Genomic DNA, 16,011 nt, shown 5'->3' with positions numbered 1-16,011 from the left:
GTTCCATTTGTGCTGCATGAACGAAAGTCTCTCCACATGTTCAGTTCTGAGAGATATATGTGTGTGAAAGCCGTCCTTCACCTAGCTTCTTGGGTATACAATGTTTCTTTTCAGTTGCAAACTACACTCCATACATATATATGGGGAGGTACTATCTCCAACTCTATTTTACACTGAAAAATGCAGGAACTTCAAACCGTGACTAGGAAACAGACTGAGAAACCACAGTAAATGTTTCCACTGCAAACATTTCCCTTTGCGCTAGATGAATGAACGTCTCTCCACATGCTCATTTCTGATATATAAGAGTGCGTTAAAGCCGAACTTCACATCGCTTGTTAGGATCACCAACTTTCTTTCAGTAGCAAACTACACTAAATTCATATATATGTTGAGGTACTAGCTCCAACTCGGTTTAACAGTGAAAACTGCCGGAAATTCAAACAGGCACTGGGAAACAGACGGAGAAACCAGTGTAAAATTTCTCCTGCAACCTTTTCCATTTGTGCTAGATGAACGAATGTCTCTCCACATGCTCAGTTCTGAGAGATAAGTGTGTGTGAAAGCCTTCCTTTACTAGCTTGATGGGAATACAAAGTTTCTTTTCAGTTGCAAACTCCACTCCATATATATATATGGGGAGGTACTAGCTCCAACTCGCTTTTACAGTGGAAACTGCAGGAACTTCAAAACGGCACTAGGAAAAAGACTGAGAAACCAGAATAAAAGTTTCTACTGCAGACCGTTCCTTTAGTGCTAGATGAACGGACGTCTCTACACAGGCTCAGTTCTGAGAGATAAGTGTGTATTTAATCCGTCCTTAACCTAGATTTTTGGGAACGCAAAGTTTCTTTTCAATTGCAAACTAGACACCAAACATATATATGGGGAGGTACTAGCTCCAACACGTTTTTTCAGTGAAAACTGCAGGAACTTCTAACCGACACTAGGAAACATACTGAGAATCCAGAGTCAAATATTATCTTGCAAAACGTTCCATTTTTTCTAGATGAACGAACCTCTCTCAAGATGCAAATATCTGAGAATTTAGTGTGTATTAAAGCCTTCATACACCTTGCTTTTTAGGAAAACAAACTTCATTTTAAATTGCAAAATACACTCCATAAAAGTATATGGGGAGGTACTAGCTCCAACTCAGTTTTACAGTGAAAACTGCAGGAACTTCTAACCGGCACTAGGAAAAAGACTGAGAAACCAGAGTAAAATTTTCACCTGCAACCCGTTCCCTTAGTGCTAGATGAACGAACGTCTCTCCACATGCTCAGTTCTGAGAGATAAGAGTGTGTGAAAGCCGTCCTTCACTAGCTTCTTGGGAACACAAAGATTTTCTCAGATGCAAACTACACACCATTCATATATATGGGGAGGTACTTGGTCCAACTCGGTTTTACAGTGAAAACTGCAGGAATTTCAAACCGGCACAAGGAAACAGACTGAAAAACCACAGTAAAAGTATACCCATCAAGCGTTCCCTTTGTTCTAGATGAATGAACGTCTCTCCACATAATCAGTTCTGATATATAAGTGTGTGTGAAAGCCGTCCTTCACAAAGACTGTTAGGAACACCAAGTTTCTTTTCAGTAGCAAACTACACTAAATTCATATATATGTTGAGGTACAATCTCCAACTCGCTTTTACAGTGAAAACTGCAGGAACTTCAAACCGGCACTGGGAAACAGACTGAGAAACCAGAGTCAAATTTTACCTTGCAAACCGTTCCATTTTTGCTACATGAACGAACCTCTCTCAACATGCACAGATCTGAGAATTTAGTGTGTGTTAAAGCCTTAATTCACCTTGCTTTTTAGGAAAACAAACTTCCTTTTAAATTGCAAACTACACTCCATAAATATATACGGGGAGGTACTAGCTCCAACTCGGTTTTACTGTGAAAACTGCAGGGACTTCAATCCGCCACTAGGAAACACACTGAGAAACCACACTATGAGTAACTCTTGCAACCGTTCCAATTGTGCTGGATGAAAGAAAGTCTCTCCACATGCTCAGTTCTGAGAGATAAGTGTGTGTGAAAGCCGTTCTTCACCTAACTTGTTGGGAACACAATGTTTCTTTTAATTTGCAAAATACACTCCATACATATTTATGGGGAGGTACTAGCTCCAACTCGGTTTTACAGTGAAAACTGCAGGAACTTCAAACCGTAACTAGGAAACAGCCTGAGAATCCACAATAAAATTTTCTCCTGTAAACCGTTTCATTTGTGCTGCATGAACGAAAGTCTCTCCACATGTTCAGTTCTGAGAGATATGTGTGTGTGAAAGCCGTCCTTCACCTAGCTTCTTGGGTATACAATGTTTCTTTTCAGTTGCAAACTACACTCCATACATATATATGGGGAGGTACTATCTCCAACTCTGTTTTACACTGAAAAATGCAGGAACTTCAAACCGTGACTAGGAAACAGACTGAGAAACCACAGTAAATGTTTCCACTGCAAACATTTCCCTTTGCGCTAGATGAATGAACGTCTCTCCACATGCTCATTTCTGATATAAAAGAGTGCGTGAAAGCCGAACTTCACATCGCTTGTTAGGATCACCAACTTTCTTTCAGTAGCAAACTACACTAAATTCATATATATGTTGAGGTACTAGCTCCAACTCAGTTTTACAGTGAAAACTGCAGGAACTTCTAACCGTGACTAGGAAACAGACTGAGAAACCACAGTAAATGTTTCCACTGCAAACATTTCCCTTTGCACTAGATGAATGAACGTCTCTCCACATGCTCATTTCTGATATATAAGAGTGCGTGAAAGCCGAACTTCACATCGCTTGTTAGGATCACCAACTTTCTTTCAGTAGCAAACTACACTAAATTCATATATATGTTGAGGTACTAGCTCCAACTCAGTTTTACAGTGAAAACTGCAGGAACTTCTAACCGGCACTAGGAAAAAGACTGAGAAACCAGAGTAAAATTTTCCCCTGCAACCCGTTCCCTTAGTGCTAGATGAACGAACGTCTCTCCACATGCTCAGTTCTGAGAGATAAGAGTGTGTGAAAGCCGTCCTTCACTAGCTTCTTGGGAACACAAAGATTTTCTCAGATGCAAACTACACACCATTCATATATATGGGGAGGTACTTGGTCCAACTCGGTTTTACAGTGAAAACTGCAGGAATTTCAAACCGGCACAAGGAAACAGACTGAAAAACCACAGTAAAAGTATACCCATCAAGCGTTCCCTTTGTTCTAGATGAATGAACGTCTCTCCACATAATCAGTTCTGATATATAAGTGTGTGTGAAAGCCGTCCTTCACAAAGACTGTTAGGAACACCAAGTTTCTTTTCAGTAGCAAACTACACTAAATTCATATATATGTTGAGGTACAATCTCCAACTCGCTTTTACAGTGAAAACTGCAGGAACTTCAAACCGGCACTGGGAAACAGACTGAGAAACCAGAGTCAAATTTTACCTTGCAAACCGTTCCATTTTTGCTACATGAACGAACCTCTCTCAACATGCACAGATCTGAGAATTTAGTGTGTGTTAAAGCCTTAATTCACCTTGCTTTTTAGGAAAACAAACTTCCTTTTAAATTGCAAACTACACTCCATAAATATATACAGGGAGGTACTAGCTCCAACTCGGTTTTACTGTGAAAACTGCAGGGACTTCAATCCGCCACTAGGAAACACACTGAGAAACCACACTATGAGTATCTCTTGCAACCGTTCCAATTGTGCTGGATGAAAGAAAGTCTCTCCACATGCTCAGTTCTGAGAGATAAGTGTGTGTGAAAGCCGTTCTTCACCTAACTTGTTGGGAACACAATGTTTCTTTTAATTTGCAAAATACACTCCATACATATTTATGGGGAGGTACTAGCTCCAACTCGGTTTTACAGTGAAAACTGCAGGAACTTCAAACCGTAACTAGGAAACAGCCTGAGAATCCACAATAAAATTTTCTCCTGTAAACCGTTTCATTTGTGCTGCATGAACGAAAGTCTCTCCACATGTTCAGTTCTGAGAGATATGTGTGTGTGAAAGCCGTCCTTCACCTAGCTTCTTGGGTATACAATGTTTCTTTTCAGTTGCAAACTACACTCCATACATATATATGGGGAGGTACTATCTCCAACTCTGTTTTACACTGAAAAATGCAGGAACTTCAAACCGTGACTAGGAAACAGACTGAGAAACCACAGTAAATGTTTCCACTGCAAACATTTCCCTTTGCGCTAGATGAATGAAAGTCTCTCCACATGCTCATTTCTGATATATAAGAGTGCGTGAAAGCCAAACTTCACATCGCTTGTTAGGATCACCAACTTTCTTTCAGTAGCAAACTACACTAAATTCATATATATGTTGAGGTACTAGCTCCAACTCAGTTTTACAGTGAAAACTGCAGGAACTTCTAACCGGCACTAGGAAAAAGACTGAGAAACCAGAGTAAAATTTTCCCCTGCAACCCGTTCCCTTAGTGCTAGATGAACGAACGTCTCTCCACATGCTCAGTTCTGAGAGATAAGAGTGTGTGAAAGCCGTCCTTCACTAGCTTCTTGGGAACACAAAGGTTTTCTCAGATGCAAACTACACACCATTCATATATATGGGGAGGTACTTGGTCCAACTCGGTTTTACAGTGAAAACTGCAGGAATTTCAAACCGGCACAAGGAAACAGACTGAAAAACCACAGTAAAAGTATACCCATCAAGCGTTCCCTTTGTTCTAGATGAATGAACGTCTCTCCACATAATCAGTTCTGATATATAAGTGTGTGTGAAAGCCGTCCTTCACAAAGACTGTTAGGAACACCAAGTTTCTTTTCAGTAGCAAACTACACTAAATTCATATATATGTTGAGGTACAATCTCCAACTCGCTTTTACAGTGAAAACTGCAGGAACTTCAAACCGGCACTGGGAAACAGACTGAGAAACCAGAGTCAAATTTTACCTTGCAAACCGTTCCATTTTGCTACATGAACGAACCTCTCTCAACATGCACAGATCTGAGAATTTAGTGTGTGTTAAAGCCTTAATTCACCTTGCTTTTTAGGAAAACAAACTTCCTTTTAAATTGCAAACTACACTCCATAAATATATACGGGGAGGTACTAGCTCCAACTCGGTTTTACTGTGAAAACTGCAGGGACTTCAATCCGCCACTAGGAAACACACTGAGAAACCACACTATGAGTATCTCTTGCAACCGTTCCAATTGTGCTGGATGAAAGAAAGTCTCTCCACATGCTCAGTTCTGAGAGATAAGTGTGTGTGAAAGCCGTTCTTCACCTAACTTGTTGGGAACACAATGTTTCTTTTAATTTGCAAAATACACTCCATACATATTTATGGGGAGGTACTAGCTCCAACTCGGTTTTACAGTGAAAACTGCAGGAACTTCAAACCGTAACTAGGAAACAGCCTGAGAATCCACAATAAAATTTTCTCCTGTAAACCGTTTCATTTGTGCTGCATGAACGAAAGTCTCTCCACATGTTCAGTTCTGAGAGATATGTGTGTGTGAAAGCCGTCCTTCACCTAGCTTCTTGGGTATACAATGTTTCTTTTCAGTTGCAAACTACACTCCATACATATATATGGGGAGGTACTATCTCCAACTCTGTTTTACACTGAAAAATGCAGGAACTTCAAACCGTGACTAGGAAACAGACTGAGAAACCACAGTAAATGTTTCCACTGCAAACATTTCCCTTTGCGCTAGATGAATGAACGTCTCTCCACATGCTCATTTCTGATATATAAGAGTGCGTGAAAGCCGAACTTCACATCGCTTGTTAGGATCACCAACTTTCTTTCAGTAGCAAACTACACTAAATTCATATATATGTTGAGGTACTAGCTCCAACTCGGTTTAACAGTGAAAACTGCAGGAAATTCAAACAGGCACTGGCAAACAGACTGAGAAACCAGTGTAAAATTTCTCCTGCAACCTTTTCCATTTGTGCTAGATGAACGAATGTCTCTCCACATGCTCAGTTCTGAGAGATAAGTGTGTGTGAAAGCCTTCCTTTACTAGCTTGATGGGAATACAAAGTTTCTTTTCAGTTGCAAACTCCACTCCATATATATATATGGGGAGGTACTAGCTCCAACTCGCTTTTACAGTGGAAACTGCAGGAACTTCAAAACGGCACTAGGAAAAAGACTGAGAAACCAGAATAAAAGTTTCTACTGCAGACCGTTCCTTTAGTGCTAGATAAACGGACGTCTCTACACAGGCTCAGTTCTGAGAGATAAGTGTGTATTTAATCCGTCCTTAACCTAGATTTTTGGGAACGCAAAGTTTCTTTTCAATTGCAAACTAGACACCAAACATATATATGGGGAGGTACTAGCTCCAACTCGTTTTTTCAGTGAAAACTGCAGGAACTTCTAACCGACACTAGGAAACATACTGAGAATCCAGAGTCAAATATTATCTTGCAAACCGTTCCATTTTTTCTAGATGAACGAACCTCTCTCAAGATGCAAATATCTGAGAATTTAGTGTGTATTAAAGCCTTCATACAACTTGCTTTTTAGGAAAACAAACTTCCTTTTAAATTGCAAACTACACTCCATAAAAGTATATGGGGAGGTACTAGCTCCAACTCGGTTTTTCAGTGAAAACTGCAGGAACTTTAAACCAACACAAGGAAACAGACTGAGAAACCACAGAAGAGTTTTCCCTGCAAAACATTCCCTTTGTGCTAGATGAATGTACGTCTCTACACATGCTCAGTTATGATATATAATTGTGTGTGAAAGAAGTCTTTCACCTAGCTTGTTAGGAACACCAAGTTTCTTTTCAGAAGCAAACTACACTAAATTCATAATTATGTTGAAGTACTCGCTCCAACTTGGTTTTACAGTGAAAACTGCAGGAAATTCAAACAGGCACTGGGAAACAGACTGAGAAAACAGAGTCAAATTTTATCTTGCAAACCGTTCCATTTTTGCTACATGAACGAACCTCTCTCAAAATGCACAGATCTGAGAATGAATTGTGTGTTAAAGCCTTAATTCACCTTGCTTGTTAGGAAAACAAACTTCCTTTTACGTTGCAAACAACACTGCATACATATAAATTGGCAGGTACTAGCTCCAACTCGGTTTTACAGTGAAAATTGCAGGAACTTCAAAACGGCACTAGGATAGAGACTGAGAAAGGAGAATAAAAGTTTCTACAGCAACACGTTCCCATAGTGCTAGATGAACGAACGTCTCTCCACATGCTCAGTTCTGAGAAATAAGAGTGTGTGAAAGCCGTCCTTCACTAGCTTCTTGGGAACACAAAGATTTTCTCAGCTGCAAACTACACACCATACATATATATGGGGAGGTACTTGGTCCAACTCGGTTTTACAGTGATAACTGCAGGAACTTCAAACTGGCACAAGGAAACAGACTGAGAAACCACAGTAAAAGATTCCCCTGCTAGATTTCCCTTTGTGCTAGGTGAATGAACGTCTTTCCTCATAATCAGTTCTGATATATAAATGTGTGTGAAAGCCGTCCTTCACAAAGATTGTTAGGAACACCAAGTTTCTTTTCAGTAGCAAACTACACTGAATTCATATATATGTTGAGGTACAATCTCCAACTCGGTTTTACAGTGAAAACTGCAGAAAATTCAAACAGGCACTGGGAAACAGACTGAGAAACCAGAGTAAAATTTCTCCTGCAAACTTTTCCATTTGTACTAGATGAACGAATGTCTCTCCACATGCTCAGTTCTGAGAGATAAGTGTGTGTGAAAGCCTTCCTTTACTAGCTTGATGGGAATACAAAGTTTCATTTCAGTTGCAAACTCCACTCCATGTAAATATATGGGGAGGTACTAGCTCCAACTCGGTTTTACAGAGAAAACTGCAGGAACTTCAAACCGTAACTAGGAAACAGCCTGAGAATCCACAATAAAATTTTCTCCTGTAATCCGTTCCATTTGTGCTGCATGAACGAAAGTCTCTCCACATGTTCAGTTCTGAGAGATATGTGTGTGTGAAAGCCGTCCTTCACCTAGCTTCTTGGGTATACAATGTTTCTTTTCAGTTGCAAACTACACTCCATACATATATATGGGGAGGTACTATCTCCAACTCTGTTTTACACTGAAAAATGCAGGAACTTCAAACCGTGACTAGGAAACAGACTGAGAAACCACAGTAAATGTTTCCACTGCAAACATTTCCCTTTGCGCTAGATGAATGAAAGTCTCTCCACATGCTCATTTCTGATATATAAGAGTGCGTGAAAGCCAAACTTCACATCGCTTGTTAGGATCACCAACTTTCTTTCAGTAGCAAACTACACTAAATTCATATATATGTTGAGGTACTAGCTCCAACTCAGTTTTACAGTGAAAACTGCAGGAACTTCTAACCGGCACTAGGAAAAAGACTGAGAAACCAGAGTAAAATTTTTCCCTGCAACCCGTTCCCTTAGTGCTAGATGAACGAACGTCTCTCCACATGCTCAGTTCTGAGAGATAAGAGTGTGTGAAAGCCGTCCTTCACTAGCTTCTTGGGAACACAAAGGTTTTCTCAGATGCAAACTACACACCATTCATATATATGGGGAGGTACTTGGTCCAACTCGGTTTTACAGTGAAAACTGCAGGAATTTCAAACCGGCACAAGGAAACAGACTGAAAAACCACAGTAAAAGTATACCCATCAAGCGTTCCCTTTGTTCTAGATGAATGAACGTCTCTCCACATAATCAGTTCTGATATATAAGTGTGTGTGAAAGCCGTCCTTCACAAAGACTGTTAGGAACACCAAGTTTCTTTTCAGTAGCAAACTACACTAAATTCATATATATGTTGAGGTACAATCTCCAACTCGCTTTTACAGTGAAAACTGCAGGAACTTCAAACCGGCACTGGGAAACAGACTGAGAAACCAGAGTCAAATTTTACCTTGCAAACCGTTCCATTTTTGCTACATGAACGAACCTCTCTCAACATGCACAGATCTGAGAATTTAGTGTGTGTTAAAGCCTTAATTCACCTTGCTTTTTAGGAAAACAAACTTCCTTTTAAATTGCAAACTACACTCCATAAATATATACGGGGAGGTACTAGCTCCAACTCGGTTTTACTGTGAAAACTGCAGGGACTTCAATCCGCCACTAGGAAACACACTGAGAAACCACACTATGAGTATCTCTTGCAACCGTTCCAATTGTGCTGGATGAAAGAAAGTCTCTCCACATGCTCAGTTCTGAGAGATAAGTGTGTGTGAAAGCCGTTCTTCACCTAACTTGTTGGGAACACAATGTTTCTTTTAATTTGCAAAATACACTCCATACATATTTATGGGGAGGTACTAGCTCCAACTCGGTTTTACAGTGAAAACTGCAGGAACTTCAAACCGTAACTAGGAAACAGCCTGAGAATCCACAATAAAATTTTCTCCTGTAAACCGTTTCATTTGTGCTGCATGAACGAAAGTCTCTCCACATGTTCAGTTCTGAGAGATATGTGTGTGTGAAAGCCGTCCTTCACCTAGCTTCTTGGGTATACAATGTTTCTTTTCAGTTGCAAACTACACTCCATACATATATATGGGGAGGTACTATCTCCAACTCTGTTTTACACTGAAAAATGCAGGAACTTCAAACCGTGACTAGGAAACAGACTGAGAAACCACAGTAAATGTTTCCACTGCAAACATTTCCCTTTGCGCTAGATGAATGAACGTCTCTCCACATGCTCATTTCTGATATATAAGAGTGCGTGAAAGCCGAACTTCACATCGCTTGTTAGGATCACCAACTTTCTTTCAGTAGCAAACTACACTAAATTCATATATATGTTGAGGGTACTAGCTCCAACTCGGTTTAACAGTGAAAACTGCAGGAAATTCAAACAGGCACTGGCAAACAGACTGAGAAAACCAGTGTAAAATTTCTCCTGCAACCTTTTCCATTTGTGCTAGATGAACGAATGTCTCTCCACATGCTCAGTTCTGAGAGATAAGTGTGTGTGAAAGCCTTCCTTTACTAGCTTGATGGGAATACAAAGTTTCTTTTCAGTTGCAAACTCCACTCCATATATATATATGGGGAGGTACTAGCTCCAACTCGCTTTTACAGTGGAAACTGCAGGAACTTCAAAACGGCACTAGGAAAAAGACTGAGAAACCAGAATAAAAGTTTCTACTGCAGACCGTTCCTTTAGTGCTAGATAAACGGACGTCTCTACACAGGCTCAGTTCTGAGAGATAAGTGTGTATTTAATCCGTCCTTAACCTAGATTTTTGGGAACGCAAAGTTTCTTTTCAATTGCAAACTAGACACCAAACATATATATGGGGAGGTACTAGCTCCAACTCGTTTTTTCAGTGAAAACTGCAGGAACTTCTAACCGACACTAGGAAACATACTGAGAATCCAGAGTCAAATATTATCTTGCAAACCGTTCCATTTTTTCTAGATGAACGAACCTCTCTCAAGATGCAAATATCTGAGAATTTAGTGTGTATTAAAGCCTTCATACAACTTGCTTTTTAGGAAAACAAACTTCCTTTTAAATTGCAAACTACACTCCATAAAAGTATATGGGGAGGTACTAGCTCCAACTCGGTTTTTCAGTGAAAACTGCAGGAACTTTAAACCAACACAAGGAAACAGACTGAGAAACCACAGAAGAGTTTTCCCTGCAAAACATTCCCTTTGTGCTAGATGAATGTACGTCTCTACACATGCTCAGTTATGATATATAATTGTGTGTGAAAGAAGTCTTTCACCTAGCTTGTTAGGAACACCAAGTTTCTTTTCAGAAGCAAACTACACTAAATTCATAATTATGTTGAAGTACTCGCTCCAACTTGGTTTTACAGTGAAAACTGCAGGAAATTCAAACAGGCACTGGGAAACAGACTGAGAAACCAGAGTCAAATTTTATCTTGCAAACCGTTCCATTTTTGCTACATGAACGAACCTCTCTCAAAATGCACAGATCTGAGAATGAATTGTGTGTTAAAGCCTTAATTCACCTTGCTTGTTAGGAAAACAAACTTCCTTTTAAGTTGCAAACAACACTGCATACATATAAATTGGCAGGTACTAGCTCCAACTCGGTTTTACAGTGAAAATTGCAGGAACTTCAAAACGGCACTAGGATAGAGACTGAGAAAGGAGAATAAAAGTTTCTACAGCAACACGTTCCCATAGTGCTAGATGAACGAACGTCTCTCCACATGCTCAGTTCTGAGAAATAAGAGTGTGTGAAAGCCGTCCTTCACTAGCTTCTTGGGAACACAAAGATTTTCTCAGCTGCAAACTACACACCATACATATATATGGGGAGGTACTTGGTCCAACTCGGTTTTACAGTGATAACTGCAGGAACTTCAAACTGGCACAAGGAAACAGACTGAGAAACCACAGTAAAAGATTCCCCTGCTAGATTTCCCTTTGTGCTAGGTGAATGAACGTCTTTCCTCATAATCAGTTCTGATATATAAATGTGTGTGAAAGCCGTCCTTCACAAAGATTGTTAGGAACACCAAGTTTCTTTTCAGTAGCAAACTACACTGAATTCATATATATGTTGAGGTACAATCTCCAACTCGGTTTTACAGTGAAAACTGCAGAAAATTCAAACAGGCACTGGGAAACAGACTGAGAAACCAGAGTAAAATTTCTCCTGCAAACTTTTCCATTTGTACTAGATGAACGAATGTCTCTCCACATGCTCAGTTCTGAGAGATAAGTGTGTGTGAAAGCCTTCCTTTACTAGCTTGATGGGAATACAAAGTTTCATTTCAGTTGCAAACTCCACTCCATGTAAATATATGGGGAGGTACTAGCTCCAACTCGGTTTTACAGAGAAAACTGCAGGAACTTCAAACCGTAACTAGGAAACAGCCTGAGAATCCACAATAAAATTTTCTCCTGTAATCCGTTCCATTTGTGCTGCATGAACGAAAGTCTCTCCACATGTTCAGTTCTGAGAGATATGTGTGTGTGAAAGCCGTCCTTCACCTAGCTTCTTGGGTATACAATGTTTCTTTTCAGTTGCAAACTACACTCCATACATATATATGGGGAGGTACTATCTCCAACTCTATTTTACACTGATAAATGCAGGAACTTCAAACCGTGACTAGGAAACAGACTGAGAAACCACAGTAAATGTTTCCACTGCAAACATTTCCCTTTGCGCTAGATGAATGAACGTCTCTCCACATGCTCATTTCTGATATATAAGAGTGCGTGAAAGCCGAACTTCACATCGCTTGTTAGGATCACCAACTTTCTTTCAGTAGCAAACTAAAATAAATTCATATATATGTTGAGGTACTAGCTCCAACTCGGTTTAACAGTGAAAACTGCCGGAAATTCAAACAGGCACTGGGAAACAGACTGAGAAACCAGTGTAAAATTTCTCCTGCAACCTTTTCCATTTGTGCTAGATGAACGAATGTCTCTCCACATGCTCAGTTCTGAGAGATAAGTGTGTGTGAAAGCCTTCCTTTACTATCTTGATGGGAATACAAAGTTACTTTTCAGTTGCAAACTCCACTCCATATATATATATGGGGAGGTACTAGCTCCAACTCGCTTTTACAGTGGAAACTGCAGGAACTTCTAAACGGCACTAGGAAAAAGACTGAGAAACCAGAATAAAAGTTTCTACTGCAGACCGTTCCTTTAGTGCTAGATGAACGGACGTCTCTACACAGGCTCAGTTCTGAGAGATAAGTGTGTATTTAATCCGTCCTTAACCTAGATTTTTGGGAACGCAAAGTTTCTTTTCAATTGCAAACTAGACACCAAACATATATATGGGGAGGTACTAGCTCCAACTCGTTTTTTCAGTGAAAACTGCAGGAACTTCTAACCGACACTAGGAAACATACTGAGAATCCAGAGACAAATATTATCTTGCAAACCGTTCCATTTTTTCTAGATGAACGAACCTCTCTCAAGATGCAAATATCTGAGAATTTAGTGTGTATTAAAGCCTTCATACACCTTGCTTTTTAGGAAAACAAACTTCCTTTTAAATTGCAAAATACACTCCATAAAAGTATATGGGGAGGTACTAGCTCCAACTCAGTTTTACAGTGAAAACTGCAGGAACTTCTAACCGGCACTAGGAAAAAGACTGAGAAACCAGAGTAAAATTTTCCCCTGCAACCCGTTCCCTTAGTGCTAGATGAACGAACGTCTCTCCACATGCTCAGTTCTGAGAGATAAGAGTGTGTGAAAGCCGTCCTTCACTAGCTTCTTGGGAACACAAAGATTTTCTCAGATGCAAACTACACACCATTCATATATATGGGGAGGTACTTGGTCCAACTCGGTTTTACAGTGAAAACTGCAGGAATTTCAAACCGGCACAAGGAAACAGACTGAAAAACCACAGTAAAAGTATACCCATCAAGCGTTCCCTTTGTTCTAGATGAATGAACGTCTCTCCACATAATCAGTTCTGATATATAAGTGTGTGTGAAAGCCGTCCTTCACAAAGACTGTTAGGAACACCAAGTTTCTTTTCAGTAGCAAACTACACTAAATTCATATATATGTTGAGGTACAATCTTCAACTCGCTTTTACAGTGAAAACTGCAGGAACTTCAAACCGGCACTGGGAAACAGACTGAGAAACCAGAGTCAAATTTTACCTTGCAAACCGTTCCAATTTTGCTACATGAACGAACCTCTCTCAACATGCACAGATCTGAGAATTTAGTGTGTGTTAAAGCCTTAATTCACCTTGCTTTTTAGGAAAACAAACTTCCTTTTAAATTGCAAACTACACTCCATAAATATATACGGGGAGGTACTAGCTCCAACTCGGTTTTACTGTGAAAACTGCAGGGACTTCAATCCGCCACTAGGAAACACACTGAGAAACCACACTATGAGTATCTCTTGCAACCGTTCCAATTGTGCTGGATGAAAGAAAGTCTCTCCACATGCTCAGTTCTGAGAGATAAGTGTGTGTGAAAGCCGTTCTTCACCTAACTTGTTGGGAACACAATGTTTCTTTTAATTTGCAAAATACACTCCATACATATTTATGGGGAGGTACTAGCTCCAACTCGGTTTTACAGTGAAAACTGCAGGAACTTCAAACCGTAACTAGGAAACAGCCTGAGAATCCACAATAAAATTTTCTCCTGTAAACCGTTTCATTTGTGCTGCATGAACGAAAGTCTCTCCACATGTTCAGTTCTGAGAGATATGTGTGTGTGAAAGCCGTCCTTCACCTAGCTTCTTGGGTATACAATGTTTTTTTTCAGTTGCAAACTACACTCCATACATATATATGGGGAGGTACTATCTCCAACTCTGTTTTACACTGAAAAATGCAGGAACTTCAAACCGTGACTAGGAAACAGACTGAGAAACCACAGTAAATGTTTCCACTGCAAACATTCCCCTTTGCGCTAGATGAATGAACGTCTCTCCACATGCTCATTTCTGATATATAAGAGTGCGTGAAAGCCGAACTTCACATCGCTTGTTAGGATCACCAACTTTCTTTCAGTAGCAAACTACACTAAATTCATATATATGTTGAGGTACTAGCTCCAACTCAGTTTTACAGTGAAAACTGCAGGAACTTCTAACCGGCACTAGGAAAAAGACTGAGAAACCAGAGTAAAATTTTCCCCTGCAACCCGTTCCCTTAGTGCTAGATGAACGAACGTCTCTCCACATGCTCAGTTCTGAGAGATAAGAGTGTGTGAAAGCCGTCCTTCACTAGCTTCTTGGGAACACAAAGATTTTCTCAGATGCAAACTACACACCATTCATATATATGGGGAGGTACTTGGTCCAACTCGGTTTTACAGTGAAAACTGCAGGAATTTCAAACCGGCACAAGGAAACAGACTGAAAAACCACAGTAAAAGTATACCCATCAAGCGTTCCCTTTGTTCTAGATGAATGAACGTCTCTCCACATAATCAGTTCTGATATATAAGTGTGTGTGAAAGCCGTCCTTCACAAAGACTGTTAGGAACACCAAGTTTCTTTTCAGTAGCAAACTACACTAAATTCATATATATGTTGAGGTACAATCTCCAACTCGCTTTTACAGTGAAAACTGCAGGAACTTCAAACCGGCACTGGGAAACAGACTGAGAAACCAGAGTCAAATTTTACCTTGCAAACCGTTCCATTTTTGCTACATGAACGAACCTCTCTCAACATGCACAGATCTGAGAATTTAGTGTGTGTTAAAGCCTTAATTCACCTTGCTTTTTAGGAAAACAAACTTCCTTTTAAATTGCAAACTACACTCCATAAATATATACAGGGAGGTACTAGCTCCAACTCGGTTTTACTGTGAAAACTGCAGGGACTTCAATCCGCCACTAGGAAACACACTGAGAAACCACACTATGAGTATCTCTTGCAACCGTTCCAATTGTGCTGGATGAAAGAAAATCTCTCCACATGCTCAGTTCTGAGAGATAAGTGTGTGTGAAAGCCGTTCTTCACCTAACTTGTTGGGAACACAATGTTTCTTTTAATTTGCAAAATACACTCCATACATATTTATGGGGAGGTACTAGCTCCAACTCGGTTTTACAGTGAAAACTGCAGGAACTTCAAACCGTAACTAGGAAACAGCCTGAGAATCCACAATAAAATTTTCTCCTGTAAACCGTTTCATTTGTGCTGCATGAACGAAAGTCTCTCCACATGTTCAGTTCTGAGAGATATGTGTGTGTGAAAGCCGTCCTTCACCTAGCTTCTTGGGTATACAATGTTTCTTTTCAGTTGCAAACTACACTCCATACATATATATGGGGAGGTACTATCTCCAACTCTGTTTTACACTGAAAAATGCAGGAACTTCAAACCGTGACTAGGAAACAGACTGAGAAACCACAGTAAATGTTTCCACTGCAAACATTTCCCTTTGCGCTAGATGAATGAACGTCTCTCCACATGCTCATTTCTGATATATAAGAGTGCGTGAAAGCCGAACTTCACATCGCTTGTTAGGATCACCAACTTTCTTTCAGTAGCAAACTACACT

This window comes from Camelus ferus, chromosome 36 (genome assembly GCF_009834535.1).
Source record: "Camelus ferus isolate YT-003-E chromosome 36, BCGSAC_Cfer_1.0, whole genome shotgun sequence".
Classification (NCBI taxonomy): Eukaryota; Metazoa; Chordata; class Mammalia; order Artiodactyla; family Camelidae; genus Camelus; species Camelus ferus.
Note: the sequence above shows the minus strand (reverse complement) of the source record.